The sequence below is a fragment of the Apteryx mantelli genome, chromosome 12 (assembly GCF_036417845.1).
Source record: "Apteryx mantelli isolate bAptMan1 chromosome 12, bAptMan1.hap1, whole genome shotgun sequence".
NCBI classification, from domain to species: domain Eukaryota; kingdom Metazoa; phylum Chordata; class Aves; order Apterygiformes; family Apterygidae; genus Apteryx; species Apteryx mantelli.
The window spans coordinates 16,565,690-16,581,308 of NC_089989.1; the positions used below are offsets into that span (position 1 = coordinate 16,565,690).

The 15,619-nt window shown below is 42.1% G+C and overlaps 1 protein-coding gene and 1 long non-coding RNA gene across 4 annotated transcripts in view; one reads left to right on the plus strand and one right to left on the minus strand.

Moving 5' to 3' along the window:
• The window catches only part of SLC6A6 (solute carrier family 6 member 6), a 236,526-nt gene that overhangs the window by 104,099 nt on the left and 116,808 nt on the right, over positions 1 to 15,619 (plus strand). The window contains exon 1 of one of the 3 annotated variants that reach the window (XM_067303345.1): positions 10,224 to 10,240. The exons of 1 other annotated variant lie outside the window; for it this stretch is intronic. The gene's annotated coding sequence lies outside the window, so the exon portion shown is untranslated. Of the gene's footprint in view, positions 1 to 10,223; positions 10,241 to 11,890; positions 11,904 to 15,619 lie in introns of those variants that run through there. One more of the 3 variants, XM_067303343.1, reaches the window with a different exon arrangement.
• On the minus strand, positions 277 to 13,316 carry LOC136993169 (uncharacterized). The gene is made up of 3 exons (XR_010885380.1): positions 12,910 to 13,316; positions 5,387 to 6,539; positions 277 to 4,726 (listed from the first exon to the last, which is right to left on the minus strand). It is a non-coding gene; the product is annotated as an uncharacterized lncRNA (long non-coding RNA).

Sequence of the window (15,619 nt, forward strand, 5' to 3'; positions counted from 1 at the left end):
GCACTTCTGGTCGTATCCCTCACCCCCACGCGCACCCTTTCTTCCCCAGCCCATTGGTATTTTCTCGACTAAAGTCACCTGGGCCACAAAAGACAGGGTTACGTTTGGGACCGTTCGCAGCCTGCGGGAGCAGAGAAGGCAATGCGGAGTGAGGTGATAATCGTTTTGCAGGGTGGCTGCACACTCTGCGTGTGAAACGCCAAACCCTCCTGAGGAAGCCCATTCTCAGACAGTTAATAGAAAAAGGATAATTTATAATCATGACATTTCCAAGGTTTCTCTCTTTCTCCTCTCCCCCCTCCCTCTCCCACTCCATGCTTCCCCTCTTCCCAACTGGTGAAAATGAGACAGACCATCCCAGCATTTTTAGGGGGAGGCTGGTTTTTTGGTTTCTTTGCAGACCGCTGTCTCATTCTGAAACTGCACATTTGATGTGCTTTTATAATGAATTCATTTGCACCGTGACAGATGTTTCTGATCCGATAAGAAACATGGCCCAGGGGCCAGCGGCGCTGCAGAGCCTCTCATGTTCCTCACCTGAATTGCAAATGAGATATCGCTTTCTTATCAGTTAAAAAACATGAGCAACTGCTCATATAAATAATACGCCACCAACTGCCAGCTGTTTGTGCCAGTGACATTCTTCTTAAAAGAATAGCTTCCCCCCCATCATCTGCTCTTTTCCCTCTTTCAGAAAATCTGGAGCTTTTTTGCAAGTGCAGCAGAAGAGATTTTTCTCTTTAAGCTGCAAACACAGCAGTGAAAATGTTACTTTAAAATAATATATACTAGCAAAAGCAGTTTCTGTATTTGTGACTCAGTTAATACCTGACTTTTTTGTACTTAACCTGTCCTTGTCCTGCATTTCTCCCTGTCTGGGCAAGAAAGAGAAAGTGTGAGTGTCACTTTCTGTTTCGTGTGGATTTCTTTTTAGATGCTTTACTGTCTTCCTGCAGGGTTTCAGTTCTTAATGCTGTGGGAGCAAAATACTTTGTGTTTAAAAATATGTCTTTCTTTTTTGGAAATGTGAAAAATAACAGTAAGTCACTTTTGTCTTAACATTTGTGAAAGCTTATTTTTTAGATACGTTGAATTTAGCACAAAATTAAAAAACTCTATAATCCTAGGTGCAGAAGCAAGCAGGCCTGCTCACTTGGTAACCTTTGCTATTAAGTTTTGCAGTCAACAGAACTTAAAAATACTATGCAGTGAAATTGTTCTGGTAATTGATCTGCTTGACGTTTTATTAGGGCAAAATTGAGAAACACTTTTCAGCATTTTGCCAGCTAGAGGCATAGATGGATTTCTGTTACAAATGACCTTCTGGGAGAACTTGACTGCAGGGACATGATTCATTGGCAGAGCGCTGGTGACAGGCATGTTTCTATTGTTCTAAAACTCGGGTTTCACATTTCTCCTGTTAGATAAGCTGTAACCATTAACCACGCAGTGAGCTACAAATAAAGTGTGATGTAAGAATTAAGCTTATTATCTGATTGGCAGTGTGGGGCCACTCTTCCAGGTTAAGGGTTTGAGCAGATTTTTTTTTTTTTTTTTTTTTTTTTTTACAAAACTGTGCCTTTTATTACATTTCTGAGCGCATTGTCCTCCTGAAAGATAAAATATTCTTTTGGAAGCTGCAATGTGCGTATATATATAGTGTGAGCTATTAATAGTTTGGAGCTAGTTTCTGCACAGTACTAGTGCATGGAGATATTAAGGACAGATTCTGATCTTCATGGCTATGCTGGAGCTACTGAGAAACACCATTCAAAACAGTGGCTTTTCAGTTTAATACAGTGTTTTCAGATTCACACCAAGATCAGAATCTGGCTAGGGGCTTTAATGTGTTTTGAGGAATAAAGGAGTTTGGCAGCCTCAGCTTGATCTTAGTTTCAGCTGGAGATTACATATCAATTTCTAGAACTATTATTTGGGACTAATACCAGGGCAAATGAATTCACTCTTAAATGAGGAATGGCTTGATTGTCATGCTAACTGAAAAAAATAGGTCTATCTATTCCCACAGCTCAGCTGCTGTAAATGGATGTACATAAGGATTTAGAAATGGTTGCTATTCAGATCCTTCTGAGGGTAAAATGACTTCTAGCAATTGAATGATTTATGATAATGTTGATATTCACACAGGCTATTCAACTGCCGGGATAAAGACCACAATGGCTGATCAGACTCTTTTTCTTTGGGCATAAGCTAGTTACAGGCTGACATTGGAAACAAGCTCTCTGGCGGGAGCCTTATCTTCCCTGCTACAAAGGGGTGGGGGCCGTAGGGACAGGCAGAAGAAGAAAAGCACCTGGTTATAATGGGTTATCAACTGTGTGTTATCTCTTCTGCTGTAAAATCTTAGTGGGAAAGCATGGTAGCTTTACTAGGGACATATGAGGCAGGGTCAATGCCCAGGGTATTAACTTCACTTAACAAATTTGTGATAAACATAATAGGTCTCTTGTTTCCACAAGGAATTTTACGGCGGCCTCTGATCAAGTATTAGAATTCACTGCACTCCTTTGTATCCTCTCCGCCTCACATGTTTTGACAGTGAAGAGGAGGAATATTTGCACCATTTGCTTTAGCCTTTTAACTTCAGTTCAGTTCTGAGGTCTAATTATGGGTGCCTAAATGTTCTTTAAAATTCACTGAGAGAGTAGGTACACCTAAGAGAATGAATCAGACCAGCTACGCAGAGATGCCTGAGGTGGACAAGGTGACTGCTTCCAGCCTTAGGCGCGTGGTGCTTGGCAGAAAGCTACATAGTCAGTCCCGCTCCAGGTTTTCAAAAACTGAGGTGTACTGAGGTTTAGTTGTGTGGGAACTTGCAGTGCAGTAGATCTCAGGATTTTGGTAGAATAGATATAATTCCTGTTAATGAATTCCTGTTGCCTTCCAGAGTATTTGCTCTAGGTCCATGGCAATCTTGGACGTAACTGAAGACACGTGGTCTCCTTCCTCCTTTACCAGTCTGAGCCGCCAGTTTATTTAACAAACCTCTTCTCAGTCACTCTTGGGGCAGGGCTTGACTCCTACTCACACTTAGTCCCTATTATGCTGCCCTGAACGCTTTCAGGGACTGTAGGAAGGGGGCAGGAGAGGGGAAAGCAATCCACTTGCAATACTTCATGTCCAAGGGGACTTTCCCAGCTAAGTGAAACACTGCATAAGGGCACAGGGACACTGCAAATGGGCCATAACTGAATGCAGTGCAGTAAGGCCCATCATGGGCACTGAGAAACAGCACAATTCACAGCTTCAGGGTGCTCTTATCCACACCAGACAAAAGGTAAGCACCTGCAAGGATCCAGAAGTCACTTTATTCCTCTAAAGCTGCCATGCCTCCCTTCCTGTCCTTGTCACATGTATGCAAATAGAATAGCTGGAAACAGGGAACGGCTTTTGCACAGATACGCTAATGCTCCCAGACCAGTGACCCATTGTAAATCTGGAAGGTAATAAAACATGAGATCTAAAAGCAGACCAGTGCAGTTCACTCAAATCCCATTGCCTTGAGCTCCTTTTGCACCCCACCAGCTACAGGCAGGAACTGGCCAGTGGCAATGGGAGTCCCTGCTGCTCTTCACGTGAGGTGACTGAGCCCACCCAGCTGTCTTCACCACCCCCTTGGGTTTAGCTGTGGCCGTCTCTGTCTCTGCCCATCCTGGCACATCTGTGTCCCTGACTTGTCTCCATTACCTCTTCTGTAGAGATCCATTTCTTGAAACAACAGAAGCTGGCCAAATATAATCCCAGCACTCTCTTCCACTTCTGTACCCTCACCCTCTAAATATCTCCGTCTTAACAGTTGTGTTAATTCACTGACCACTTATTCTGGCCATTTGGCTTGTTAACAGTAGTCCTTGACTTCAAACATACAGGTAAGCACCTTTCTCTCACTCCTTAGTCGCAGCTCTGGTACTGACTGTGGAAACATCTCCCCCTGTCTTCAGTTTGTTCCAAGCAGAGACGGGAGATTCTGTGATGAGTGTAGCTCTATTTATCTAGTTAAGTCTGAATGTTTTCCCAAAGAATTTGTGAAATAGTCTCTGAATGATCAATTGCATAAGTATGTGACTCCAAGTCACTGGTCAGCAAGCTATTTAAAAAAGCATCCACTAAAGAAGCAATGTCTGAAACTATCTGGCATTAGGGAGCGCTCCGTTTAGAGAAGTGCCTGTCTCATGAGTCAATACCATGTCATAAGGCAATATTGCAGCATTCCTGTGGGGTACTGTACGGAAATAGGCTCTGGTTTTGCATGTGACAAATGTGGATAATGCTATGCTGGATGTAAACACGTTCAAGTACACGTTCATATACATATGTCCTGGCAACTCTCTTCTCCCTGTTTGACTCCAGAGTCACTGGGCTGTTTTGTTGATTCATCGTCTTGTGCATTACTAATTTCAGGTACCCTGGTCTTGTTTTGGCATTCATACCTTTCAGCACCTTCAATGAAAGTTGTCTTAATTCAGTCATCAGCCTCCAAGTTTGCACGATCATTATTTCCCAAATGTAGATAGAATGTTTCTGTCTTTCAGGCTGAAGTGTCAGTGTCTCAGATGTGATCTGTTACCATCATTTAATAGAGTTAAGCTTCTTACTCACTCTGAAAATTGGTGGAATAAGACTCACTGTTCTTATTTTGATACCTGATTGCACTTGTTTTCCACATCTGTTTTCTGCTGGGTTGGTTTAGGGAGTGATGTACTACCTAAGGGCAAGAGGTAACAAACTGTGGTGAATTATTCCTTTTCCATCCTTGTTTTTATTTCAAAGGGTTCATTCCTTCCTTTCAAGGACTATGTGGGGGGGGGGTTGTTTTTGTTTTTAGCTTCACCAATAGGATCTTATTTTGTCTAGATCCTCTCCCTTTGATAAGGACAGGATCACACAGGAGGCCCCCTGAATTTTCTGATAGTCATTCTTACTCAGAATGACAAATTTTTATTGTATTCCCATGCCACTTTGCAAGATTCTCTCACAAGCTGTTTTTTTTCCTTCTATATGATTTGTATGGTTAATGGGCACAGATTCAGAACTGATATATAAGCAAAATGAGCAAGCATTATTATCTTGCTTATGATAAATTGAGCAGCCAGAGTCCCTTAGCATCATTTTGTGTACAGTCACTGGCAGTGTGAGCCTTACCAAGAAATGCCAGTCCAGCTATTATTCCTCTGGCATGGTTCTCAGAGTAGCCAGCAGAGTTCACTTTAGACTTCCTCTTTATCCCTTGCTTTGCATGTGCTATGTGACTGTATGCAAGGTTTAGTTTGTTCAAAAGCACTTTAATCTTTTGCTTAACATTTCTTCCCCAAATTATTCTTAGTCAGGATAGGTCTTTTGGTACCCCAAAGTCTAAAATACATACACTGAAGATATCCACTGGAGTCTTGTCTCAGCTCGTAGTGGTAGGAGATGCCTGTGGACATTTAATGATGTGAACCGCTATGGTTATATGTCTCTTCTAAAAGCATGATGGAGACCCATCTGAATTCTACTCCTTATCCTTTGGCATCCACTTTTTTCTAACACATTTTTGCCAGTGTCAGATTCCAGGAAAATGGTCAATAAGGCATATGACTTTGCCACTAGGGGAGAATCATGAATGTGTCTGATAAGATCGATTCTACCATCTTCCAGCATTTCCACATGCTGTTTGGTGGTTTCTCTGGAACAGCAGAAACAACCCAGTTATTAGTTGGATGCCACATAGCTACAATGACAGAGATGCAGTCAGTTTTTCAGCCCTGAACCTTTGATACTGGGCCTTTTCTTCCAAAGGGAGACTTATCTCCTATACTAGTCAAAATGTTTTCAGTTGTCCACCAGCTTTTTCTGCTAAATTCCATCTAGTCTATGCAGAGTTGTGGAGCACTCACCCTTCTTTGACATATATTACCAGGATGAGTAAGATGATTGTGATTTTGGTATCTGTTCTCTATTTAGCCCTACAGTTTTTCCTTTATATAGAGGGTTATTCATATAGATGCACATTTTCTGACCATGAGATTGGATTAGTATCCAATTAGATTAGACTCAGGATATATCCAGTGCTCCATCCTCTCTGGAAAGAGCCTGGGCACTCTAGAATGATAATATGCCAGGTAATGGAGCAAACCACTGGCAAAGCTGCTCTACATCCAGAATCCATGAGAGAGGAAGACTGGCAACTCTTGCTGTTTCCAGTTCTTTTTTTCAGAATTTATTCTTCAGAGGAAATGCAGAACACTTTGTTTCCACCCTACTTGGAGTATATCCAAACAAAAAAAAACTGTCCACAACAACCAGAAAAAACTCCGCAAACCTGAAATTTACTGGCCATCCAAAACCCCATGGATGAAACTGGACAAGTCTGCAGCAGAGACTTTTCAGAGTACACTCAGGTTGGTGGCATAACCACAACAGCTTCTTGAGCCTGATCCCTTTGATGTCTCCACCAGCTCTCCGTTTCATAAAGGCACAGGGGAAGGCAAACCTGACCTTGGCGCCCTCTTACAAGCAGCAATATGAGCAACCAAACACTGGAAGAGAGAGAGAGAAAGAGAGAAGACCTCTTGCAATTCAGTAGGAATCAGCAGCCATCCTGAAAACTCTGTGTGTTACCAGAAGAGTGATGATCTTGTGCAGATCAGTACAGGCTCAAAGGGGGACTTCTCCTTGCTGCTGTTGTGCTCTGGCTTTTACGAAGTTTCAGTCTAACAAAGCATGACTTGGTTTTCCTCATTTGCTGTCCTACACTGCTAGGCTATGGGGCTTATCTGAGAGAAAGAGAAGCCCTGATGTTGGCTTCAGTGGTTGTCTTTCATGCTGAAACATTTTCAGCCTAATCTCTTTTATTGGCAGCAACCAAAGTCAGATGCTTAAACCTCATATGGAGACTGAATACTTGCAAAAAAGGATTATACCCAACTGCCTTATGTACTCACAGATGCCCAAGTGGCACAAAGCCACAAGCCCCAAATATCTTTCTTCTCTCTATCTCCTCTGCTGGTCTTCAGTAACTTGATCCTCCTCAACTGCATGGATGGCAGTAGATCCTTTCATATGCTCATATTAATCGGTCACTCTTGGACTTGAGATTTATATTCTATGTTTTCCCAGGGCAGGTATGAAGGCTGGCTGCTCCCAGGTGCTGTTGGTACTGCTTAGCTTCCACTTTACATTCCCCAAATTCCAGCCTGGGGTATCTAGGCAGATATCTCTTGGCTGTTTGCATTGAAAAATAGTAACATTCGTATACGCTGAGGTCAAATAGAAATCAAACAACTGCTTTAGGCTTAGAGAAAGAGAATACCAGGTGAGAGAAATTCTGTGGACAGGGAAGCTAAAGGAACCAGCCTTTAATGCAGTAGCGTGGGAACCAACTCTAAGGAGAGACAAACAGACTGAGTAGACATATCATGTGAAAATATGATAAATGGCTAGTTAAAAAATTCCCAGTAACTTTAATTTCAGGGAGATTCCGAAGCAGGGCTAGCTGTAGCACATCCAAACTGCAAATATTCTGAAAACTTAACATTTTTGGTAGAGTTTATAAAATCCTTGTCTATTTTGGCTTTATTTTTTCCCACCTTTTATCAGTGAACAAAGATGACAAAACAGAGTTAGAAAACTGAATAATGCTGCACTAACCACAAATTCTCAATGACCATAAAGACAAACTGATATGAAGAGGCTATTAGAGTTCATCCAATAGTACGCATACGTGAGGCAGTACAGATGCACAGTGCAGTAGATGAAACCATGTTACTGTATAAGGACTATTTTGGGTATAGCAACTATTATATCTGAATGATCACTCTATGCCACTATAGAAAACAGTGATCTTTCCAGACTCTGCAGAGAAGCAAGATCCCTGCTTCATCCAGGCATAGCTGAACTTTAGAGCCAACTGTTTAATGCCATACCAGGTCAGTTGGGATATAATTGTCTCTAACCAGAACAGTCAAAAGTTATAGAGTTCACTATCTGCTGGCTGAGTGACACCCAGAAATTCCTTACAGACTTATGAAAACAAGCAAAGAGACAAGTTCAAACCTGAACTTCAGGGTAATCACGCCACTCAGCAGCATAAACAAACATGGCACCAATTAGAAAATTATTCTTGGGGCGTCATTTTGGACTGATCCAGCCCAGAAGTTTCCAAAGTTAGGGTCACAACCCCAAGAAGCACTGACAGAAGAGAGATCACGAGCCCGGAAATGAGGTCGTAAGCCGAAAAGCTTGGGAACTGCTGATCTAGATGGATGAGTGGTCATGTCAAGAGGGTCCCCTTGGAATATCCTTTTTTCTCTGTGCTGCCTCAGAAACAGTAACTCGAGTGAGTTTTAAAGCTGGCAAGACTAGCCTGTTTATAGGATGTTGCTGTATTTTTTAAAAGTAGATCTCTGGAAATGGGCCCAAGATAAATAGGGAGATGGGAGCAAGGGAGACTCTTTGGAGAGAAGGATGTGGGACGAGGAGAAGAGGAGAGGCAGGTCTGTGGGAAACAGGATCTGCCAAGCAAAAATAAGATTCAACAGTGTTGAAGAGATGGAGCTTTTCTAAGGTTGTAGTGACGCTTTAGAGTTGAATGTGGAAGGTCAGGTTCCCCTCCCATGAGGTTCAAGGGGCAAAGCTGAGCTCCTCTTCTGTGAGGAGCCCCTGGTGCTGAGCCATATCTCTTAGTGTGCAGGCTAATGTAATTTTTGGTGGAATTACTGTGTGGCCAGATTAATGTGTATACAATTAATGTGTAGGCAGAAATAAGGTGGTATGTGTTTGAGTGAGTCTCCTAACAGCCTCTTTTACTGTCCCTGTGTTTCAGAAACCACCCAGGCTAGGCCATGAATTTATATATGTTAAAAGAAAACCACTGTTATTTGAAACTTCTGTGGTTTCTTTATAATATTCATGCTGTGAAAGAATGCAGAAAATACAAGCAGAACTGAAAATTTTTATAGCTTACATTATTGACATTGTGTTCTGTCATTCTTAAGGAAAATATTTTAAAGTTTTAGCAAGTCTGTTAAAAGTCGCTAAATGTTGAATATTGGAAATTTTGCAAGTCAGACTCTAAGCAGTAATAAGCAGTTGTTAGTGGTGTAAACATTCAGCCTTGCCCAGGGACTTGCAGTGCCTTGGTTACTGCTGCTAAAAGGGCCTACGTCTCGGAGAGCCCCGAAGAACCACCTTGTGAGCGTTGGGTTGCTGTGGGGCCTCCCTTGCCGGGGTCTTAGCAGTGCGAGTCTCCTTGTAGCCAAGCCTCCGAGGCTTGTGGAAACCTGGTGAACTCCCCTCTGGAAATCTCAGAAAACACACAGAGCACCTGTAAGTCCTGTGGGCTTTTATAATACCAAATTAGCTTCTGTACAAGAGGAGTGTCAGTACCGTGAAATGGATATTTTGAGCAATGTCCACAGAACTCTCTTTGCCATCCCAGTGCATGGAGGAGGCAAGCAGTGATTTGGGGCAATTAGGAGGGAGTATAGCAATAGAACAGGTTCATGTCAGGGACAGGAAATGGGCCCAGAGGTTAATAAGCCAACATAGGCCATCGTCGAAAAGCAAACATTAAGTCTGCGTGATGCAATGCCTAGTTGTGGCTACGTGCTGGCTACAATGGAGAGGTAAAGTCAATAGGACTGTGTGGTATTTGTTTAGTAGTGTTATGCTGAAAGGCGTTGATGGAAAGGGAGGTCTTTGCATCCAGCTGCAGCCTCACAGCTCCAGGCTGGTGGGCTTCAGGCTCAGAGATGGAGCAAGTGGTCCCATTCCAGTGCCCCGTAAGGTGCCGGGAGCCAGTGCCAGAGGTACTAGGCTGCAGGGGAAGGCGGAGCCAGGTTGCCCCAATTGCTATAACAGGGACTAAAATATCGACCGGGAGCCATAGGCACTAGAGAGAGAGGAAACCAGGAGAAGGTGTTGTGAGTGAGACCCTGAGAGCAAGGAAGGACAGGGTGTCCTGAGCCTTCAGCCCACTGACGGGGGAGACCTGGACTTCTGAGCGAGGAAACTTTCTGCTGCTGTTTGTTTCTAGCAAGTTGAGGACTTGGTGAGCCTTTTTGTGACTAAATGAGCTTATGCCATGCCTGTACCTGTGTCGTACTGGTAATCCTGTACAGCTCTAAATAGCAGCTAATCGGTCAAGCGAATGATGCCTAATCCTCAGGCTTCTGTGTCTTGGGCCCTGGAAACTGCTCTTGAAGGCACCTAATTTTGCAAGATGCTTCAGCCTGAATTTGTAAGTAAGACTCAATTGAGACTTTTACGTGCATATCTCTAAGCGCAGGAATAATCTTACTGAAGCCATAGAGAGCATTCATGTGTAAAATTACAGGCGTGCTTCAGACATGACCAGATTGGTGCAGAACCAGCCCTTATCTCTTGTTCTGGTGATCCAGTCTGGACCAGTCTCCACAAGTTTCTCTTCAGGGTTTAAACCAAGCCTTCGGTTTGTTTGAGAAATGTGGGGTTTTATTTTCATAATTATCTGTAGTTTTGGGAACTGCCCTTAAGGCTATTTTGAATTCAGTGAAACATGCAGAACCTTAAATCACAGGTTTCTGTATTTCATGTCAAATGCATAGAAATCAAATATTAGGTTTCTGCTCCAGTCATGTGGAGGTTTGTTTTGACTTCCAAAGCATATTGTGTTTTAATTTAAGAAACTGATAACTTATATTTAACGGTAAGTTCAGAATATATCATTTCAGCTAGACCAATTTTTCACATCAAGGCATGTGACATTAGCAGGCACAGAAGTGGAGTCATTTCCCAGACATTTCCCCCAGTGCTTTTTTCCAGGCTGCAAAATAACTCAGGGGAAAAAAGTGCAGATCTCATCATGATGTTTGAAATTGTCAGTTTTCACATGCGATTAGTGACCATCCAAAGTAAAGTGTCTAGGTGCATTTTACAGGATATTCATTGGCAGCCTGTGCCGTGACTGAAATGATTGCGGGCCTTAGTGCAGTAATAATCTAGTCCTGTAGTTGTCCAAGTCTATCTCTCTATGTATGCTTAATCTCCAATGTACTCCTGTTAGTGGCTTGGTTTGTTTGTTTTCTAGGCACTCTCCATAAACATCTCAAGGTATATGACATCCCCTTCCCAGGGGAATTTTTCTTTTGGACTGTCAGGAATTTTTATTTCACATATGCAGTATAAATTTTCCCATTCTTAATTCCTCCTATTGCTACTGATTATAGAGCCCATCTCTGTGGTGATGCTGTCCTTAAAATAAATTGTTATCTGGTTCACATGTCAACTGTCTATACATAATGTAAGGACCCATTCCTACCCTCCTGATGGAGCCTCTAGATAGCAAAAGGGAAATTTCCCTGTACAAAAAATGTGTTTTCAGCCTATCCAAAATCTGTAATCTTCAGAGTAAGTAAGTCCTTTACAGAAAATGTAATGCTCCCAGCTGAAAGCCAGGCATGACGACAATGCCAAATAAAAGACATGAAAAAAAATAAACAAAGGGCTCTTCTTGCTACCGGCTATTACAGAATATAGCAGCAAAACCAGATCAATTCACTTAATGAAATGCCTTTGGAGTATAAAGTTTTCTATTTGTAGACAGCAGACAGCTTTTTATACTCCAGTATTAACAGGGCTTCTTCTAAGGAGCTGTGACCTTTAATCTCATTATGTATGGATCTGTGTATGTGAATGCGACGTATGAATTTGTTACCAAGATACTATTCGAAGCAAACATCCTAGGGCCTTCCAAGTTGGCAAGTTGATGCTAATTTCTGAGTCATCCCAGCCCAAAATATTATTTTGTATTTTTACAACATTTTGGGCTGCAGAGGGAACATCAGCCGTCTTATCTGGCTGATGCTATCAGGAGCTTTCCATTAGTTTCCTAATGTATATCCTAGAGACAGCCAGACGTGCACGTAAGTCTGAATATGAACAGCATTGAAATGAAGCAGGATTCGTTTTAGTTTATCAGAAGGGTGGAGCAGTTGCGAAGCTTAGCTAACTGAAACAATCGATCTAGGATAAGGTCTCAACATGTTCTTTCAAGTTTCATCTAGTCTGCATCATCTTATTTATTGCTATCCTCATCTCCCGTCCCCTTCCCTGTATATTGTCATCTCTTCTTAGTTTATGCAAACACAGGCTGCCAGGTAGGGATTTTTCTGCTGCAGCTGGTCCAGTGGTGGAGCTGGGTAAAGCATGGCAGATCCAGGCATGGGCAGTAATCTAACACAGACCATTTGTGAAATGGGGGTTTTACACCTGGGGTGGGGTCTAACGTGTTTTGGTTTCTGTCGAATTGTTATTCCTATGTTTCTGATTTTATGTAATAGCAAATGCTAATTAATAACCTGCAATCTCTTTCTGAGAGTGATTTGAAAATGTGGCCTTCAATAACAGGAGACTGAACAACAGCAGGGGAGTCGTTTCCAGATTCCTTAAAAGAATCCTTTAATGACTTACAGTATTTCTCAGTGCTGCACAATATCTATTTCTGAATTCCAGCTGCAGCTAAGACTTTCATTTTGGTCCTGCTGGACTCAGTGAGATTGTTTCATCAGACAGGGGCGTATGTTCAAAGAAGAAATACTAAAATACAGTGAGAAAAACTATATTTAAAGTATTTCCACCCTTTTTGCAGAGTGTCTGCAGCATAGCCAGCTGCTATGTTAACGGCACTTTGCTAACAAAGTACCAGAGCTCTGTACTCTCATATAATAAATGAGTTGTAGATACCACTCTCAGCACAAATAATCAGCAGGATTTATACTGTGTTCCTCTCACAAGGGAGGGAGTCAGTTCTCCCACATTTTTAACATGCTGAAATTCTCAGAGAAAATGCAGCTGAGTGCAGCTAATTATCATTTTTTTTCTGTTGATGACAATGTCATTATAAATAATGAAATTTATCAAATTTCATACCTTCATTCCGGTGCACCCAAGCTTTGTTAAGGAAGGCTATGGCTAAATAACGCAGTTTTGAAAGTTTAGCAAAAGTTAAGAGAAATGTTTTCACAAGGACAAATTTTTGTAGTGCAAAAATTTCATGAGAAGCACCTTGCTTGAAGTCTCCAGGAATCAGAAAGTGAAATTCTTACACATGTTTACAAACAGAGGAAGCTGAACTTCAGGAAATCACATGATTTCAAGTAACTCCCCATATATAGACATTTACATGATGAAAGCAAGAAAAAAACTTGCTGTTGCAGTCTCTTGAAGCCAACATGTGTTATCTGTGTTTAGCCATGCTCCCATGTGTATGGCATAAGGCTCCTTTCCCCTTTGTTCCAAGAATTTATATCACTAGATATTTCAGAGAAGTCACAGTTCCAAACTGAATGTGCTGTGGCTGATACAGGGGGACTTTCCTTTGGAAACTTACAGCAGCGTTATCCAATAGAAGGCAAAGTACAATCCCTTACATACCTGACTGTTAATAACTAAGTAAATAAACAAATCTCAGGGAGATAACAGTGTAACAGAGGGAAAGGCTTTTTCAGGATCAGAATAAATAGAATCTAGGAAAGGAAGGGTCTATGGTTAATTAATAATTCATAGATGTGCATTTTCAGCCAACTCTTCACCTCCTGTTAATCGCAAATGACTACAAACCCTGCTTCCTCACTTCCTCCTACAGTATGGCTACAAAGAGATATCTTGAAATAATGTGAAATACAGTTATGTCACTGGGTAAATAATGCAAAAATATGCTTTCTTTTTGTTAATCTTGAGTGCATGAGTTGAGAACCTTGTTCAGCTCCAAAGAAACTGGTTAATTCCCCTGGTCTGAGATATTCCTGAGGCCTCAGCTGACTCTTCCTAGGTAGCTCTGAGTCAGATCTCTTTTTTCCCCCCACTGCTTCTAGAGATGTGTGAGATCACTTTCTCTCTGGATACCCATGAATACAGTGTGGAGATGGTGTCTGTGCAGCTCAGTGTAATTTATCCCTTCGCTGACTCCCTGGGCTATAGTTAAAGGAGAGTTCAGGAAGTGAGAACAGGCTTGTTATATCAGATATGGTCCAAAAGTGCAGTGTGTTTTTTCCCTTCAGAGAAGGAAGCTGAGCTAAGTTGCAATAGAGGCAATTGTGGGATTTTTGGAAGAGAGTAGATAGCATAGGGAGAAAGCAATGTGTTGCAAGTGGGTAGACCCGGCCCATGGATACCATATGTTTTGAAATCCTTGCGGTCTGGATAGTGACCAGTCAGTTTTTTAGCCTGGGGCTCTCAGCTCCACCCAGATGAGCAAGGAGTTCCTGCTGCTGCAGAACCCAAAAGTGCCTGAGAACTCGGAAGCTGCTCTGCTGCTTATCGTCATAAATGCAAATAGGGCCCCTGAAACAACAGCATGTTTGCAAGGAGAACTGGAGCTCTCTGCTGCTCGTATCCCTACCCTGCTGTTTGGCAGGCTGATTCTTCAATATATTTTTGCATCATCAAACTTCACCAAAATCCATGTTTAAAGTGCAGATGTTCTCCAGGCAAACTTGGGCTGGTGACCTCTGCAGAGGAGGGATCCTGTTCTGTGTGCAAGTGTCAGAGCTCGCTCTAGGATGCAGAATAAGGTCTGAAATACAGGGGTCTGAAAGGCAGAAACTTGGTATGATCAGACCTTTCTGTTATAATTAAGAAATTAGCACAGTTGAGCTCCTTCTTTCCTAATACACCCCTGTGATGACTTCCAAAACCACTCCTTCAGAGAAGGTCTGCAGCCAGTTATCCAGATAATGAAGAAGGGCAGGGAGAGGGAGGGGGAAGATTACCCACAGTTAATACAAAACATATGTCAGTTAGACTGTGACTATTTAGTGTATTCATCTTTGAAAACGTGGTAAACGCGTTTCTTTAGAGCACAGGGATAACCTTAGGCACCAGGAAACGACCAGCAGGTGTGAGAGTCTGCATCACGGTTTCTGCAGTGCTGTGATGCAGCTGAGGGAGTATGGGGAAGACAGAGCTGGTTAATCCACAACCTAGATAATCCAACCATGGATAATCAAACACTGACCATGTCCAAGACATGATTTTACTGTTTTCTTCTTTAAAGTATCCATTGGCAATCTGACATAATCAAGAGTCCTGCCACTTACATTAATATTCCTCTGTATTCTAATTACTAGCTGGATTTGGAGGTGACCCTAAGATCAGTTATGCTATATAATGTAAGATATAATGTAGTTTAGAATATAAAATAAAAGGATACCACTGACTAGAAAGTGGAGAGGCTGAGTGAAATTCTGTGCAGTGCATGAAAATGTAGTACATAATGGCTCGTAGTCATCTTTTGAAGACTTCTTGACTTTGGTGGAAAAGGCTTATCTTCCTGTAAGTAGAGACATTCCTCTGCTGTGACATAATCTCACTTTTTATCTTCTGTCTGCTTTATTCTTTTCAAAGAAACCGTAGAGAGAAAGATAAAAATCCTCTGGTGACCCCTAGATCTCAAGAGTGCTTAATGCTTGCGAGTCTTTCATGACAGGTGACTTTCTAAGAAATGTTGCTGGAGGAGTTTATGGGTCTCTTACACCTGCTTGATGGCTTTAGGACTTTGTTCTGCAAAGTTGCTGTTGAAATCGCTTACCATGGAGAAGATGCAGATCTCCAAGAGGCACTCAGCAAGACCTTCAGGATC